This window comes from Dermacentor variabilis, chromosome 1, assembly GCF_050947875.1.
Source record: "Dermacentor variabilis isolate Ectoservices chromosome 1, ASM5094787v1, whole genome shotgun sequence".
Taxonomy (NCBI): Eukaryota; Metazoa; Arthropoda; class Arachnida; order Ixodida; family Ixodidae; genus Dermacentor; species Dermacentor variabilis.
In genome coordinates, this window is record NC_134568.1 from 259,849,660 (window position 1) to 259,865,958 (window position 16,299).

Consider the following 16,299-nt stretch of genomic DNA (forward strand, 5'->3'; position numbering starts at 1 on the left):
GCCGACGCCCTCGTCACAGCCATCTCCAACTGCGATGATAGAAGGCAAACAGGACACCGCCAGGCAGTGGCGGATACAAAGGGGGGGGGGGCGAGAGGATGGCTCCCCCAAAGCCACTAACCCACCTCCCTCGACAGCGATTTTTTATCGTATTTATAAGACGCGCTCAAAGCACATCCACGTTTGTGGACAGAAGTTGTGGGTGTGCAGAGTTGGTGCGTCTTCTTGTGCGTTTCGCAGCACGTTGTCTCACGGATATTGTTTCAACCTCCCCAGATGAGTTTATGTTTTTTTTTTTTTCTTTTTAAGACTGGGAAAGGTGCAGTCCTCGCCGATGACACGAAAGCCAGTGGCCCAGGCGAAGCAGTGTTAATACAGCTTGTGGAGACAACTGCGCAGCGGTCACATATTTTCACGAATCGATATTTTACCGCACTGAAGATTTTTGATTGCTTACTTCACGAGAAAAAGTTCATGCCTGGACGAGTAAATCCAAACGGCGCTGAGGGCGCTGCTGTAAAACTTCCCTGTGAACAGCAAAGTAAGACGTTGAGAATCTGTCTCCCTCGTGTGTGAGAACAGAAATGCGTGCCAGCTCAAATGGAAAGATAACGAAGCCGTAAATTCCATTTCCAGTGCTGACGAAATAGACCCTATGTCTTCATGCAAATGCTGGTTGAAGGATGAAACGAAAAAAAAATTAGTATCGCATCTGCGAAGTGTATCGGAATACATCCAATTGATGAGAGGAGTGGACTTCATCGACAGGTATATTTCACATGCTAAGAAGAAGGTCAACTCCAGGAAATGGGCCGTTGGGATGCTCACACATTTTCTCGACATTGCTGACCGCAATGCGTGGGTTGAATACCGTCGCGACGCAACATCACTACACCTACAACAATAACAGGTGTGCTCTATCCTGCCTTTCAAGCAGGATGTAGCTGAAACATTAACCAGATATAACCCCCCCCCCCCCAAATCGAAATGGCACCAGGAAATAAAGATACGAAAGTAGACCAGTAGCTCCAGACACCAGACCAGCCTAGCTGCCTGACGGCGAAACGAGAAAATGATTTTGACTACTTCCCAGAATTCTGTAAAAGTGAAAATAATGCGATGCAGGAGCAAAGATGGCAAAGTTGAGAGTTTAGTGCATAAAACTTAACATTTTCTTGTGCCTCTAAAGGTAAATGTGTTTCTTTTATTATTACCATGCTCCCAACTAATGTCCATGCTTGTGGACCACTCATTTGTATCGTTTGAATAATGTAAATTTTCTCACAATTTTTTTCGCTGAACTTCTGAACCCATTTAGAATGAATGGTTGAAAATGTTTGTTTTTCTTGCCTGCATTTCTTTTGTTTTTTGGGGTGGTGAAGAGGTTCAGTCCAATTTGGTACTTTTCTGTCTCCTTACAGTGTTTAGTGCTATTACAATGTTTGACCCTGCCCACTGGTGTGAATAAAATGTTTTAGAACTGGTCACATGGTTTCCTGCAAGGTGTCGATGAAAAAGGCACTAAGGAATGCAACTGACACCAAATGACCATTTGGTTACAGACGTGTGGTTAGTTGCGCAACACCCCCCCCCCCCAACCGCATTAAGGACCCCCCCCCCCGTTCCAAAGTAGGCACCTTGGATCCGCGACTGCAGCCAAGACGGGTTTGGGCAATTTGCCGGGGGGGATCATTCCTTTACATGACCTGACATGACTAAGACGGAGCAAGCCAGACGACGCAGACGCCCTTCTGGGATACCACCGGGCATAAACTGCCGCGTCGGAGACGGAGTCACTGTGATTCCATATTTCCCTGTTCGTGCACAGTGACGCGCCTGTATCTTGGGCCAAGCTCTCCTGGGGGCAAAAGGGGCTACTACCAAACTCCTGATGGGGAGGGGGAGGGGGTACGATGGAGGTATTCAAAGACGAGACGTACGCTTGGTGAATTATATGGGCAGCTTGAACTTGAACATCTTCAGTATTCTTCCTCGTTCTTGCACAAAATGTACTTTAAGCGCGTGTTTTAAGAACGTCCTGGTTGTCAGGCCTAGGCCCAAGTTTCGTCACTCCACCACGGTCAATGAACATCTCACATCTTCGAAGCCCCGGTCGCAACATTGGCGAATACAGTCCGCTTTCACAGAACGATTCGTGCGCAAGAACGGGCTTCCAGTCGTGCGCGCGCCAAACGAGGTGACAGCTCTAGCCAGCGGGAACCAACCGTTACACGGGCACAAGGACTGCGAATACTATTCATCGGGGTTGCTTACCGCCGAAGCATTTTAACTACAAAAGTAAATTGATCCACAGATGAAAAGCTTCGCGCCAGTAACGCAGCAAGTTGTAGCACAATAAGTGTTCTTCGAACGACAACGGTTCGACCGCCACTCCTTTATCACCCTACCACTTGCTGTCACTCGCGCGAAACTAAATTTACCCCACGGGAAGAAATTCTTCGCGCAACCTCACGTCCCGGAATTTGGGACGTCAATCCTCGGCGGGAGCGAAGCGGTCGCCTGCCTCGCTCAACGGGGAACAGCTGTTGAAAATTGACTGCAGCGTATAACGCTTCCTGGCGCACTCGAATCGCGCCGCTGAATCAATTCATAGGACATTATCTGACTACACGTCCCCAGTCTGGCTTTATTATGGAAACACTGCTGGGTTCGACCGCCTCCTATGTAGCCACTGACCCACCGCCCCACGCTCTGTGCGCGAATAAACGGAGCGAAACTTTTCACCTTCAGTGGCGCGAGCCGAATTGCGTTCCGCACGCGAAAGGATGCCCCCCGATGACTCGCGCGCAGGGGAGCGCGGTCCTCGTTCCGCGGTTAAATAACATACGCGCGTAGCGTGTCACCAACCACGCAGTCAAGCGACGGCATGCGACAGTGGCTGCATTGAGGTGCCACTGTATAGTCAAGCGACTATGATTATTTCGCAAAGAAGCGGAACCGCATCTTTGCTGCCTTTTTGAACCATCGCACTGAAGCTACCAACGCCGCAGCAGACTGCCTGTACTACTGAATTCTCAGGCCGCAACATTTTTTTTTTTTTCAACGAAAGGAAAGTATACACTATATAGAAAAGGACGTAAAAAACTCATCGGGAAGCAATTTACGGCAACGCTCACACATCTACGGCGGTGCTTGGAAGATGACATCGGTCGACGACTTGGACGCGAAAAGCAGTTGTACACATCGACCCTTCCTATGTATGGCCATCCTCAAATCCATGTTACGCGGATACAAGCAACACGAGGACGTGTATACAACGGATGGAAGTTCAGTGTCCGTTCCTGTGGCTTTTCTGAATATACGCTTATAAATTAAGTAAATGAAACGCACAGTCCTAGCCGGTTGGTAGTTTGCAATATTTGCTACATTATTCTCGGTCACTATACATTTTACAAGAGAGTTTTAGGCAGAGAAGCGTACGATCATTATATATACGTTCCACTAAATACATAATGTATGTATATTTCACTAGCGAGGCGTATAACCTCACCGGCCTCCCCACTGTTCACTTTACGTTCTGATTAATTATATAGTACGGATATCAGGAATTAAGGGGGCCATTGATATATCGAGGTCGTGGGGCTGTATACAGCTCCTGTGCACGGGAACTGGGTATGAAGCTGCTGGCATGCTTTCCCACACGCCAAAAGTATTATAGTTTCGATGGACACCTTGGGATGATGCGACAGGATGGACACCTATAACTTCGATGGCTTTCTGGTGCGAGAATGTCGCCGAGTACAAGAGCAGTTGGGCTGGTGGCTGTGACAATTTTATTCCTCTCAGACACAGATTAACTACTCTGTTAGCCGGAAATAAAGTTCCTCTCCCCACTTTCAGCGTTATAAATAAACAGCCAGCTCCGAAACAGAATGAAAATATTGAAGTTTTCGAAGAGTTTTATTGTGCCTCGGCACGGCACCCTCGGGCTCCAAAAATGATTCTACAGGCACGAAGACAAAGCCCACTATCTCACGTGCAGTGTACCTTGAGAAGCACCCAATCACCTCAGAAGTTTCCCAGATGCAAATCACTTGTCAAAAACGTAAAAAATCACGAAAGAAGAAAATTCGCTGTACTGGCGCAGCCAGGCAGCCACCACACAAACGCCTATCAGTGAAGTGCCTTACATATTATTATTATGATTATATTACAGATCTTGAAGCACAGGTCTCATCAAAAGTGTTAAGATACTATTACCTTCGACACGTCTTAAGCGCCATTATTTTCGTAATTGCTAGCGACACCGGAGGATTACGTTTATATGGGGTGGTTGGTACTAGATATACCTTACTACAAAAAAAAAGAAAAAAAAGAAACGCTGCGAGGACGAGACATGGAGCTAATGGATAACGAAGCACTGTTGTGTCATCCTTTTACACCCGCGTCTCATCTGCGCGCTGCCTTTACTTATATGGCTACACTGAGGTGTTTTCTTTTAGCGAACGATTTGTAGAGGCAGTTACGCAAGGGGAGGGGGGGGGGGGGGTTACGCGCCTCCGACGTCTGCGCTGCCCTAAGCAGCCAGCCCGCGCTCCTACCCATCATCCAGGCGCAGACTGAAACAGTAGCAGAAAACAGCATTCTAGCGAACAGACGACGCCCTCGATGAACTGTTCGCCGATAGAGCGAGAGAGAAGGAAAACCGCAGATGCGAACCGTCAAGAGGGATCACTCTCCCTCCCGCCGCGCCGCACCTCTGGAGGGAGAAGAAAAAATAAAATAAAAATAAACGCCATCTAAAGCAACTCTCCGCGCAGCACGCCGGCCTTTGCACCGCCGCGCCAGCAAGTACAACGCGGGGAGGAACGGGCGCGATTTACCACTACGTCTTTCGACGCGCCGCGCAACGCGCGTTTCGGATCCACGCGCGAGTCCGGCATCACCGCCGGCGGCGGCCGCGCTACGTCCGCTCTTCTTAGGTAGCAGCGTTACGCCCATCGTTGCACCGTTGTCGCAACCGGTGCGGCACCGGTAGGAGCACGCGCGGTGGGTCTTCTTACGCCGCGCGCGCACTCCGCGGGAAGTTGTCGGAATCTCGACAATGCTGCTATATTACTGGCTTGCCTTGTGCGCGCATTCGGGGAGACGCGCCCTCAACTCTGTTTGCTTCGGAAGCCAGCTGGCGCATTGGTGAACAACGCAAAAACCTCTGTAGAGTAGATGAAACTGCCGCCCTATATATATATATATATCGGAATACAGCTTTCAACAAAGGGATGCGAGTGGATAAGGGAGCCATGAGTCCTCATCATGGGTGCAATAAATTGGTCCTCGCTACTCGCACAATCTCTCTCCTCAGATAGCATGCTTCTCTAAATATACGCAGGGGCATGGGTCGAACCGTGTGTATAGACTGAAAGGAAGGGGAAAAAAAAAAAGAAGTGCACCCCTTGGGGGCTTATCTTGTCCACAAACAGTGATCATCAACTGCACGTCATGCATGCTTTTCTTTAACACTGCGCTCCATGTACATTCTGGTCAAGAACGGCAGGAGTGCGTCAGCGTGACATAGCGTTTCTGAAAAGGAATTAGCGAGTGCCCAGAGTTCTAAAAAAAGAAAAAGAAGAAGAGTCATACAAACGAAACCCACGCAAGGCAGACAACGATTGCTCGGGGACAATGTGTCACAACAGGCGCAAAAAATGTTTTCCGAGTGCAGGCAAGCCCCCAGATTAATGCGAATATCGACGCACCATTCCCTTCACGTTGGCCTTGCACATGCCGTCACGGACGCAATATTGACGAAACATACGCTGAGCCGCAGCCGCAGAAGAAAGGCGGGGAATGTCGGACTAACGCTCAGCCTTTCGCCGCGCCAGTGATTCGCTGGCATGGTGGCTGAGCAGACGTCACCGCAAGCCTTTCGTCCACCATGTTTCTGCATGCCTTCTTACAGGCATATATATGTATAGGCGACATTACCGGTATGCGCTCGCGCAACCGGTAAACCATTCGTACTGCGAGTCTCATAAAAAGTGTGCAGCAACCATCGACGATGTCTGTCAATCTAAGCGAATAGCCCGAACGAATGAGAGAACGAACGTTTTCCTTGCCGAGTTCGACCGCTGACCGACCACGAAAACGGCCGAAACAGCCCCAGAAAGCTATCCGCTATACAGTAAACTCTCAGTTGTACGAACGTCGGTTTATCGAATATTTCAGAATAATGAACTTTTTAAAGATCCCAGGCAGTTTTCTTATAGATTCTATGCAAAAATGTTTAACTTAAACGAATTTCGGAACAGTCAATATGGCAGTTGAACGAACTTGCTCAGAGGACCAAGGATTATTTTTGTCATCAGCTGGAGGTCGATAGCAAAACTTCGTTTGAAGACTATGCACAGTGTGATAGTGCACTGATTACCTGTGCTGGACAGACGAATCTGGAGATTGTTTCCAGTGTTCGTCCTGAAGAAGAAGAGTGCGACGAAGAAGAGGTAACTGCCGAGCCAGTTTCAAGCCCTATAACTCTAGCTGAGGTTGTACGGTACATTGGAAAGTTGAGAGACTTTGTGTCTCAACAGCAAGCTGTGCCAGAAGAAGTGTACAAAAACATTAACTCTTTGGACAGTTTTGTTACTTCCTGTGCTTTAAAAGCACAAGTGCAGAAGAAGATTACAGATTTTTTTTCTAAGTGAGAAAGGCAGCATTATAACTGTTATGAACCTTGTACTTGTTGATATGTACAAATTCCATTTCACACATTTCTAACACTATGGATACCATGTCTTTTGCTCCGTGAATTGTACTTCAAACTTTTGACTCTGTATATGCCATGCCTTATGTTGGTCTAGTGAATATTCAGTTTAGTGAACTTTCAGTTAAGTGAACTATTTCCTTCGGTCCCTCGAAGTTCACTCAAGTGAGAGTTCACTGTAAAAGGTGCAACACACTGGCACCAGCCATGGCTGGTAATGCAAAGCATGAAGGCCAGTGAAGGCGCCTCCACAGTCCCATCCGTGCCTCGTCCAGACCACCGCGATTTCCAAGCGCCGCATACTCTGGATCTACCACTTTCATCGGTATCGCGTTCAGCGGATAAACTATAGCCAAGGGACAGACTGTCTGTCCCCCAAATAAGGCGCTTCGCGCCGGACGCCACGTCACTCAAAAGTATCCGCGAAAGTGATCAATCGAGAATGTGCACGCCAGCACCGTCTCCCACACGTGTCTCACAACATGCACTCCACTCAGAGGCGCAGTGTGTTTTTTTTTTCCCCGTTATTTTTATGAACAAACAGTATGCGCGCGCTTGGCAGCCAGGTAGGGCACCTGTTAACTACACCGTTCACTAGCCGCCCCCGTAATCCCATTTTTCATCAACCCCTCGGTGCGTGAACGAAGTGCAACTTTCCCGTCCAGAGATGCCCACCGAATACAGCAAATCAGCCCTCTCGCCTGTGACGTCACTGCCTATTTAATGTGTAAAATCTCGCACTCATGGCCCTATATCGTCACCCATCTTCTGAAGCTCCGACACTCGCCCGCCATAACACGCGCGATGGGAAGTCGGCGATGAATATACGGCAAGAGATCGAAATTAAGCACTGCACAGCGCTCTCAACCTTGAGTTGCGCCAGACTAGTGCGTAGAAAAACATGTTGCTCATTGCTTCAGGCGAGGTTTTCGTATTTGCAGTAATCGAGCTAAAACGTTACAAAGGTGACAGTGAGCCACGCCCATCCTGAGAACGTACGCGAGACTACAATGACCGGCACACGACGAAGTCGCGAACCGCTATTCCCGTAAGGTGCTGGAAGAAGTAAAATATGCTCCTCGGACCATCTTGGCAAACGCTTGTAGAAGGCGGGAGTTGCTGGCTCTCGTTATAACATACTCTGGACCAGACCGTCGAACATTTTTTTCGTTCCGGCTTTTGTTCCGGAGGACAAAAAAAAAAAAAAAAAATCACCCCACACACACAGTTCCACCTAGTTCGAACCAGTTTATGTTCACGTGCATAGTAGAAGAAGAATTACGGGAAATTTGCATAAAAGTTCTGCACAAAAAGGACAACTCGAACGCCAGGAGCAGCACACTGAAGATGCGGCGATAGCTTGTACAGACCACGAAGTCACACACGACAACTGCGTGAAACAAACTTTATTAGCTATCGCTGTCAAACTCTCGTGTCTGATATTTAGGTCAGAATTATGACACAGTTTTCAACCACGATTTATCGTATCGCTGTTGTAGTTTGAGCTCACTGTCACGTACAATAATATGTTTTACAGCCCAAAGGGCGCGGGGGTGTTAGTCGTTTGGTCAAAACAAGCACTCTTACGGGTGTGAAACATTTTACTGTGCGCTCCTCCTGACACACTGATACCACCGGTAATGTTTACACCACATCACCATACTGATTCGAGAACGGTGGCTGAGGAGAATATTGCAGCTTTCAATTAGCGGCAAAGTGTTAATAACACACAAAAGGCGTGACACTGCGCGGCTTTGCCCCAATTTTCTCATGAGATCGGGTTGAGGATGGATAGGGGGGCAGACATGCTCTCTTTGTTGCACGTATTTTTTCCAAGTCTCAGTGAAATTCTGTCCGTGCGTTCCCGAGGTGCGTGTATAAACTGTCGTTAAGAAATCGCAATATTTGCCTCCCATGCTTCTTTTGCATGCGCTGTGTGCCTATCTCGTCGCAAAGCGTCGTCACTTCTGGATGCTAGATGCTGCGAGCAGTTACGTTAGCCGAACAAACGCAATTCTCGAAACGGCTCGCACGAATAACAACATAAAGAAAGATCAGAAGTTGTGCGCGTTTCCTTTCGGTAGCTCGCGTCGGTCTAAACGATTTCCAGCTTACTTTTCTGCGGTCACATACTTAAATTTGCATATCGATCCGATCGAACGCAACCCCTCAGCTAGGAAAAACTTCCTCGTATACGACCGAAGCATTTGACGGGGACCACAGTTTTTAAACGGACGCGAGTGTATTTCTGGCACGGCAGCCTTCCGACGAGCCCCCTTAAAAACAGCAAGTACGCTTGCTGCCGCATCTAAAATGAAAGCAGCCTGCCCGTGTGCATTTACGAATGACACGGTGGAGCCATAAGATCAGGTAATGATGAACAGATGAAAATCTCCGAAGCTGGTTGACCTGCACCGAAAACCGTAATACTTTTCTTTTGCGGTTTCGTACTGGAATGAAAAAAAAAAAAAAAAGACCTGGGGGAACTGTTTAGGTTTCTGACCAGGTTCAGTTCTGGTTCTACGCCTTCCTTCCGGCCCATATGTGCTCTATCCGCTTCTTTTAGGCATCGGCCAATAGAGGGCTCAACATTTACCAACTTCCGTGCTCGCACTGGCCCCTCCACAGTTCACGAAGGCGCGCAGGAGCGGCCAGATACCTTTGCCGCCAAGCACTGCTGCCTAGCCAGCTGTAGACAATTAGGAGAGCGTTGCTGCTGTCACTCGCGTGATCGAGAGAAAACCGTATGCAATTGTGCAATGGGCGAGTCCGCGCGGCGGTGCGCAATATTTGTCTTTATCAGTCACATCGACAGGATTCTGGCATCTAGACCGTACACACAATAGTAGCGCACTCTCTCTCTCTCTCTTTCTCTCTCTCTCTCTAACTCTCTATCATCACATCTAATACGAAAAGCACCGAACTACCACGTCAAGACCACATGAAAAGCGTGACAGGCATTCGCAAGGGCTTCGCCTTTTCTGGCCGTGTAGACCAACGTTAGCGTAGACTGCGTTGTGATTGATTCGTGGAGACGCTGCAGTAAGGGGGCTCAGAGGCTCTGTAGCGTGCCCCTAAGTCTAAGTACACGAGCGCTTCAGCATTTCGCCCCCCCCCCCCTCAACGAAATACATCCGACGCGGCCAGTAACCGAACCCGCGACCTCGGACTCAGCAGTAGAACGCCACAACCACTGAGCCAACGCATCTGTGTACACGCGCTTTCGTTTTTTTTTTTTTTTTTTTTTTTTTGCGATATGTCGTTCAACTCATATGCGTGCGCACATCTTCAGAACACACCGCTCGTGTTGTTGCGGTATGGAACACGAATACGCTTCCGTGAATAAGCGCTTCACAACCACACATATGTACACCCGGCGACAAAAGTTTACGGACCACGGGATCTCCGAAAACGTTCAATTCGCGCGCAATCTGTAGAAGACAATGTTGTTAGCATATTCTAGTCGAAGCCCGAAATGCAAACACCAGAATGCGTTGTGAGGTTGCGGAGATATTCCGCATTTTTTTTTTTTTTTCAGATCTCGTGCCCCGCAATATTTTGTCACCGAGTGTACACACACGAGACATGGTAGGCGAGACTACAACAGTAAAAACGTGCTCGCGCCAGTACAACAAAAAGAAGCTTCAATATTAATACCGTGTGCAGGGATAATGTGAACGTGCTGAGGGCGTACAAATTTGATGGCTGTCGGGACAGGGCCAAAGATAAACAGGAAAAAAAAATCCTAAACGCAGGACGCGCGCTGACATCTCGCAGCTGGCGGTCGTCTTCCTCGGCGGCAAGAGGAATAAGCACTGCGCTCTCGCCCTCGCGGCCGCCTCTACAGAAGGAGCACGCGCTGTCGACGCCCGCCTGTGAGGTTCTGACACCGCTTCATTCGCGCTACCTGCCCTTACCGACATAACGGTGCCGATACAACTCCTCTCCCTACTTTCGGCTAGGCCGCTGACGCAGCAAGTACGCCGGTATGAAAGGTGTAGTACACCAACGAGCGCGCGGCCATTTTCACCGCCAAACGCGCGCATTCAGCGACTACCCCGTTGCCACTCGCTATCTCTTGCCGCTCCAACGTCATGCTCCGCGTGCAAGCACATATGCACCCGCGACGATGGCGGCGGTCACTATTGAAGTGCACGGTCTTCTTCGTTTTCTTTTTTACTAAGTTTTTCCAGTCTTGTAAGTATGTTAGCAAGAATAGTGCCAAGAACCATTTACCATGTGTGGACGCTCTCACTAAAGTGAAAACGAGAGCAATAAACAAGCACACTGACGTTTTACTATTGCACAGTTCTCTCCGTGCGACCAAGTCTTCACCTGAGGCCGCGTGGTGGAGACACAGTCACAGGGAGGCTCTTCTAAAACCGGCAAGCGATGCCTGCCTGTTGACCCAGTCTACAAGCGCGGGCGCCAGCGAAATGGAGGGGAGGAAAAAAAAAAAAGCAAGAGAAGCAGCTTTCTCTTTCCTTTCGGTCATCGACTTTCGTCATGCATACACACGCGCGCGCGCGCGAGAGAGAAAACTGAAGGCGCACATCATCAAGCCGAAGAACAACATCGTTGCTGCAAAGGTTACTGGTGGATTCAAGCAATGTTAATCACGAACGACAGCAATTAACCTCGATGACGAAAGGAAAGCATTTGAGCTTGAAGAAAGCCCTTACGGGACGAATTTCCTTTCGTTATTGTTTTTTAACAGAAGGGAAAGAACCAGGCGTTAGCATATAGCAGCGAACATTTCATTAACATCTACCCAGCGAAACAAAATTGAGCAGAGAAACAGTCAACTTCCCGCCTAAACGATGAAACATCGCTTGTCGAAAACATGCAATGAGTCGCTCTGACCGCGGTTCAGATGTCAGCAGGCTGCGCTAGACAGTTACGGCGATCGGCAGCAATTTTTCCTTCCCTTTTCCTTTATCTATCCAATTATCTAAATAAACAATCAATTACTACTACGGTCTGTTGACGTCTTCCTTCGTGCGAAATTGAATCGAAATAGTGCATATGGCAGAAAAGTCGCATGACAAATGAGGAAAACAGAAATCAGCCATACTGGATTGCACAGAAAAAGAACATAAAGAGGGCACGAAATACTGTTACTTGATCTACGACAGCAAACGGCGACCGATCTGCCTTGCGTCGTGTCTCCGGGTTACTCATCACGCACTCTTGTACCTTGGCCATTCGCACGTAAGGGGATGACGCAGACACGCAGATCCGAGCCATTCGGTAGTGGCTTCTTATTCTTTCACTTTTTCCGCATTCTGTTCTGTGCCGTACCTATAATGTAACATGATGCCGTCCGAAAGAACGAGAAAACGGTGGCAGTGGTGCACATGTGCAGTGAGCTGTCAATCCCGTAAGTCATCCGTGAAGTATACGATGCTTGGAGAGTAGTGCATCAAGTACAGCCTGCGAGCAAGATGCTGCTGCGCACACAACGCCTCAGGCGAGCAGCACGGCTGCCTCCAGCTAGATAAAGCGAAAGACAATGGAGTGGCTCTAACAATCAACGCGAATGCTGGGTTACAGAGATAGACGAAAGTATCCGCAACGCCGTTCCAGCAATGTCACCCCCCCCCCCCCCCCATCTAAACCCACACCTTCCTTCAGTTTTTTTTTTCCTTTCACGAGCTAAAAGGGGCTATAACGGGGCTGCAGCGCGTTTTCACTTGCCCGCATGGCATTTCAGCCAGCGACGTCGGGCAGCACGTCCGTAAACGGCCACACGCCGTGCTGCTGTTGCTTAGCCCAGTGCAACGACAAGCACGGCAGCCGTGCGAGATCGGCTGCCACTTGTTGATTCGCAGCGGACGGTGCAACCTAGCAGGTTTCCTTGCTTTTGTTTCCTCCTGGGATTACTGATTCGGAACATCAATGAACAATCTGTAGAAGTTTACTTCAGCATTTCTACTGTTGCGATGCTAGCGCTAGGCTATGTTCTGCGCGAGCAGAAGAAAACACGACGAATACACAATCGAGAGGATGCAGCCAGCCAGAGCGGTCCCTGCGTGACGCCTCTCGGGCCCCCTCCGCAGCAGAGAGAAGCTGCTCTTAGGCATCGTCAAGCTGTAGCCTATTGACACAAACAGGCTGCACATATGCACACCGAACGGTAAAGTCTACACTCCAGTCGTGCTGCCGCAGCGTGAAAAAGCCGAGTACAGCGCTGAGCTGCAAATAAAGGGGAGCGATCTCTGTCGCAAACGCCGCCATCACGGAGAACGAGGGAGGATTCTTTCAACAAAAAGTTCGGAACGGCAACTTCGCGATGAAAGGAAACCAAAAGGCTTACCGACAGCTTACTCGTCGCCGGCTGTGAACGCTGACGCTCGGTGGTCGTTGCTCGACATCCGTTCGCAACGTTTAAGGCACACTACGGCGAAAAACAAGGGGAATCCTAACACAACCACCTACCTTGGCGGCGGTGGTTGGGGGGGGGGGGGGGGAGGAATCAGGGATGCGGGTGAGACATGATGCGTGCACACAGGAAGTTGACGGAACGGGCGCGCATGCGCACGGCACTCAAACAGGTGGCGCCATGGAGGAAGGAGGAAGACAACGCGGAGCAAGTGGAGAAGCAGAAACGATGGAGAAGTTCGATTCGCGTTCGAAAGTGCAGTTGACGCTGCTGAAGTAGCTTTCAAAAGTTACGTATAGACACGCAAATGAACGAACTGAATTGTGGTGCATGGTTGTTGCGTTTCGTTATGCGAGTATCGCGAATTTTTCCTCTGTGTAGGGAATAAACAAGCACTGCGCCACACCAGTGACACTGAGACATATGGTGTTGAAACCTGGATCCTGCTTATTTGTCAGCATATAGAGCGATTGGTTTGCTGTGAAAAACGTAGAAGATCAGTCCGGTATCTGTCGACAGTGCAGCTGCGGTTCTTCATATTATACAAAACACAAAACTGAAGTGATGTGTCGACGATAATAAATTAAACAATAACGTTTTTAGCCAACAAAATATTTACATTCGTGACAATGCACTTACCAGTCACTTGCATCCTAAATGTATTTTACTTGCAAATTTACGAGACGTATCTTCTATTTTCTCAGCTAAGTGAATTAGAGAACTTTTTTTTCGGTCTCGTAAGCATCACTGTCAAAGCTAAGAACTAATTACTAATCTGCAAACGCTCTCACTGTAGTTAAAATTGGTGTAAAAATCAATCGCTTAAAGTTTGAGAGACTATATCCCCGACAACAAAACTTTATTGAAAGCAGCGCAAGAGCGCAAGCCCCGTGGCCGATGCCGTGCGCTCGTACTGGAGCGACGCGTGCTCGCTTCACGGCACGCCTACGCATGTCGCGCCACCTTTTAGATAAATTGTGCACTTGTCACATTGGCGCGTTTCTCTCACACGGTACAAGAGGGCGCCAGGGAGAAATGATGAACAACCTCTTGCTTTTCGAAACTACATCATTGTGGCGAGACCACCTTAGAACACGTAGTTAATGCGCGTACAATAGTGGCTAGCCGGGCTTGTTGGTACGAACACAAACTTCAGCAAACAGTGTAAAAACGGGTCCCGCAAGAACGTTTTTGCGATGATTGCTGAAGTACTACGCGAAGTACACCATAAAGAACACTCTAAAAACAGTTGCACCTTGGGGGCGTATATTTGCCACACAACGATGATCGTCATCTGTCTTGCCCGCATTTTCTTTCTTTAACGCGCCGAGTCCGGTACTTCCAAGTCACGAATGACTTGCGCGTTATCAGCATGGCAGATCATTCTCTACAGGAAAGTAACGAGCGCAGCGTTTTCAAGAAAGGAAACGCAAGCGAGACAGCCAACAATTACCGTTATGTGGCGTAACTGTTTTTTGAGTGCAGCATTTGCTTGTTGCGGTAAAGCTAGGGAAACGATGGAACATGTTTTATTAGAATGCGAAGAAATCTACCCAGCTGTCGGTTAGGCACTTCTGGCCTCATTGAAGCCCTTGGGTTCATGGATAGCAGAGGCAATTGGAGGTCTGGTGGCAGAAAAGCAGGGAGACCACAAACAACAGAGCTGTACAAAAACTAAGTTCCCAATGGTAGTTTAGAAAGTGTGATGCTGGGAATTCTTTGCGTGTGTGTGTGTGGGGGGGGGGGGGGGGGGGGGGCGTGCTTGGTGGGCGCAACCCACCATCTCGTTTTGAAGGGGACGCTCATAACATCCATCCATCCTTCCATCGAGCGCTGAGTAGTGGTGTAATGCTGTGACGTATATTTTCATGGCGCGGGTGTTTTAAAGACAAATACTGCGCGAGCGCTGTGAAGCATCCGAAATCGCTGAAACGAGATGTACAGGTCATCCAAGGTTTACACAAAATTTTCAGGTGTGCTATATAGGAGGACGGCGACAAATGTTGTCGGCCACTTTATTGAGCAAATTGTACATATACATACATAAGCGTATTTACAGGGGAGGTGGGGTACTTGTGCCCCCCACTGTCAGAAGTGGAGAGCAAAGTACGCCATTTGCTCCCCCACTTTTGAAAGTGGGCACTTTCGGCTGCACGCTGGAAAGTACAACAAAACTACACTCTAAAAATAAAGTTTACACCCTTGGAGGTGTATATCTGCCACACAACGATAATCGTCATCTGCCTTGCTTGCATTTCCTTTCTTGAAAACGCCGCGCCCGCTGCTTTCCTGTTGGCAATGCCATGTCATGCTGATAACGCGCAAGTACCGGGCTCGCAACGTTAAAGAAAGGAAATGCGGACAAGACAGATGACGTTTATTGTTGTGTGGCAAGATACGACTCAAAGGGTGGAAACTTAGAGTGTACAGGTGAAGCTAAATTTGCTTTCTTAATAGAGTGACCACGTAAGTAATGCTTTCATCTACTACTTATCTCCTGTTTTAGTAGCGAGGATTGTCTTTTGTACCTCCTCGGGACTTGCTGTAGCGGGCGACGCGCGGGATTCTCCACACACGCTCGCGTTGCGCAGGCCTGGCGCTTCCCGCCCTTGCAAATGTCAGCTTGCGCTGCTTGCATATCATGGCCAGTTTTTTAGGACCGTTACATGCGTCTTCGAAAATACAATTAGCTCGCTATATTTAACCTGCGGGCGATGGGAGGTCCGGATAAATTATTACAATCAGCCGCGCCCAAAGACTGGCGCCCCTTACGGCATGAAAATATAGCCATTATCAAATGCGCCAACTATTTTATCTCCGTCCAGAGATAGCCCACGTAGCGTTGCAGTCTCAGTATCTTATCACCATCAAAAAGCAAATCAAACTTCGTACAGGTATAACTGTCCAATTTCATCATGTAATCACGACTTATCGTAGTTCGTGAAAATGACCTTCGTCGAACCCGCAGGGCCATTTCAATACCAATAGAACACTGACTTGATTTTTTCTAAAGGCATGTGTCGCTTCTGACTTTGTCGATTTCATTTTCAGGCTGTTTCTAAATAAGAGCTACACTATTAGTTGTGTCCCGGCAGGGGAAAAAAACAGCGGATATTTCGTATTTTGAAAAAAAAAAAAAATGAGGGCCATTTTTTGGTGAAGTGTGCCGAAAATTTGCACTGTGTATGTTACTTAT

The 16,299-nt window shown here is 48.5% G+C and overlaps 1 protein-coding gene across 1 annotated transcript in view; it reads right to left on the reverse strand.

Annotated features, from left to right (window-relative positions):
• LOC142563376 (ras-responsive element-binding protein 1-like) overlaps window positions 1-13,194 on the reverse strand; it is a 56,054-nt gene extending 42,860 nt beyond the window's left edge. Inside the window, exon 1 of the mRNA XM_075673938.1 lies at window positions 13,038-13,194. The gene's annotated coding sequence lies outside the window, so the exon portion shown is untranslated. The remainder of the gene's footprint in view (window positions 1-13,037) is intronic.
• Window positions 13,195-16,299: the final 3,105 nt, after the last annotated feature.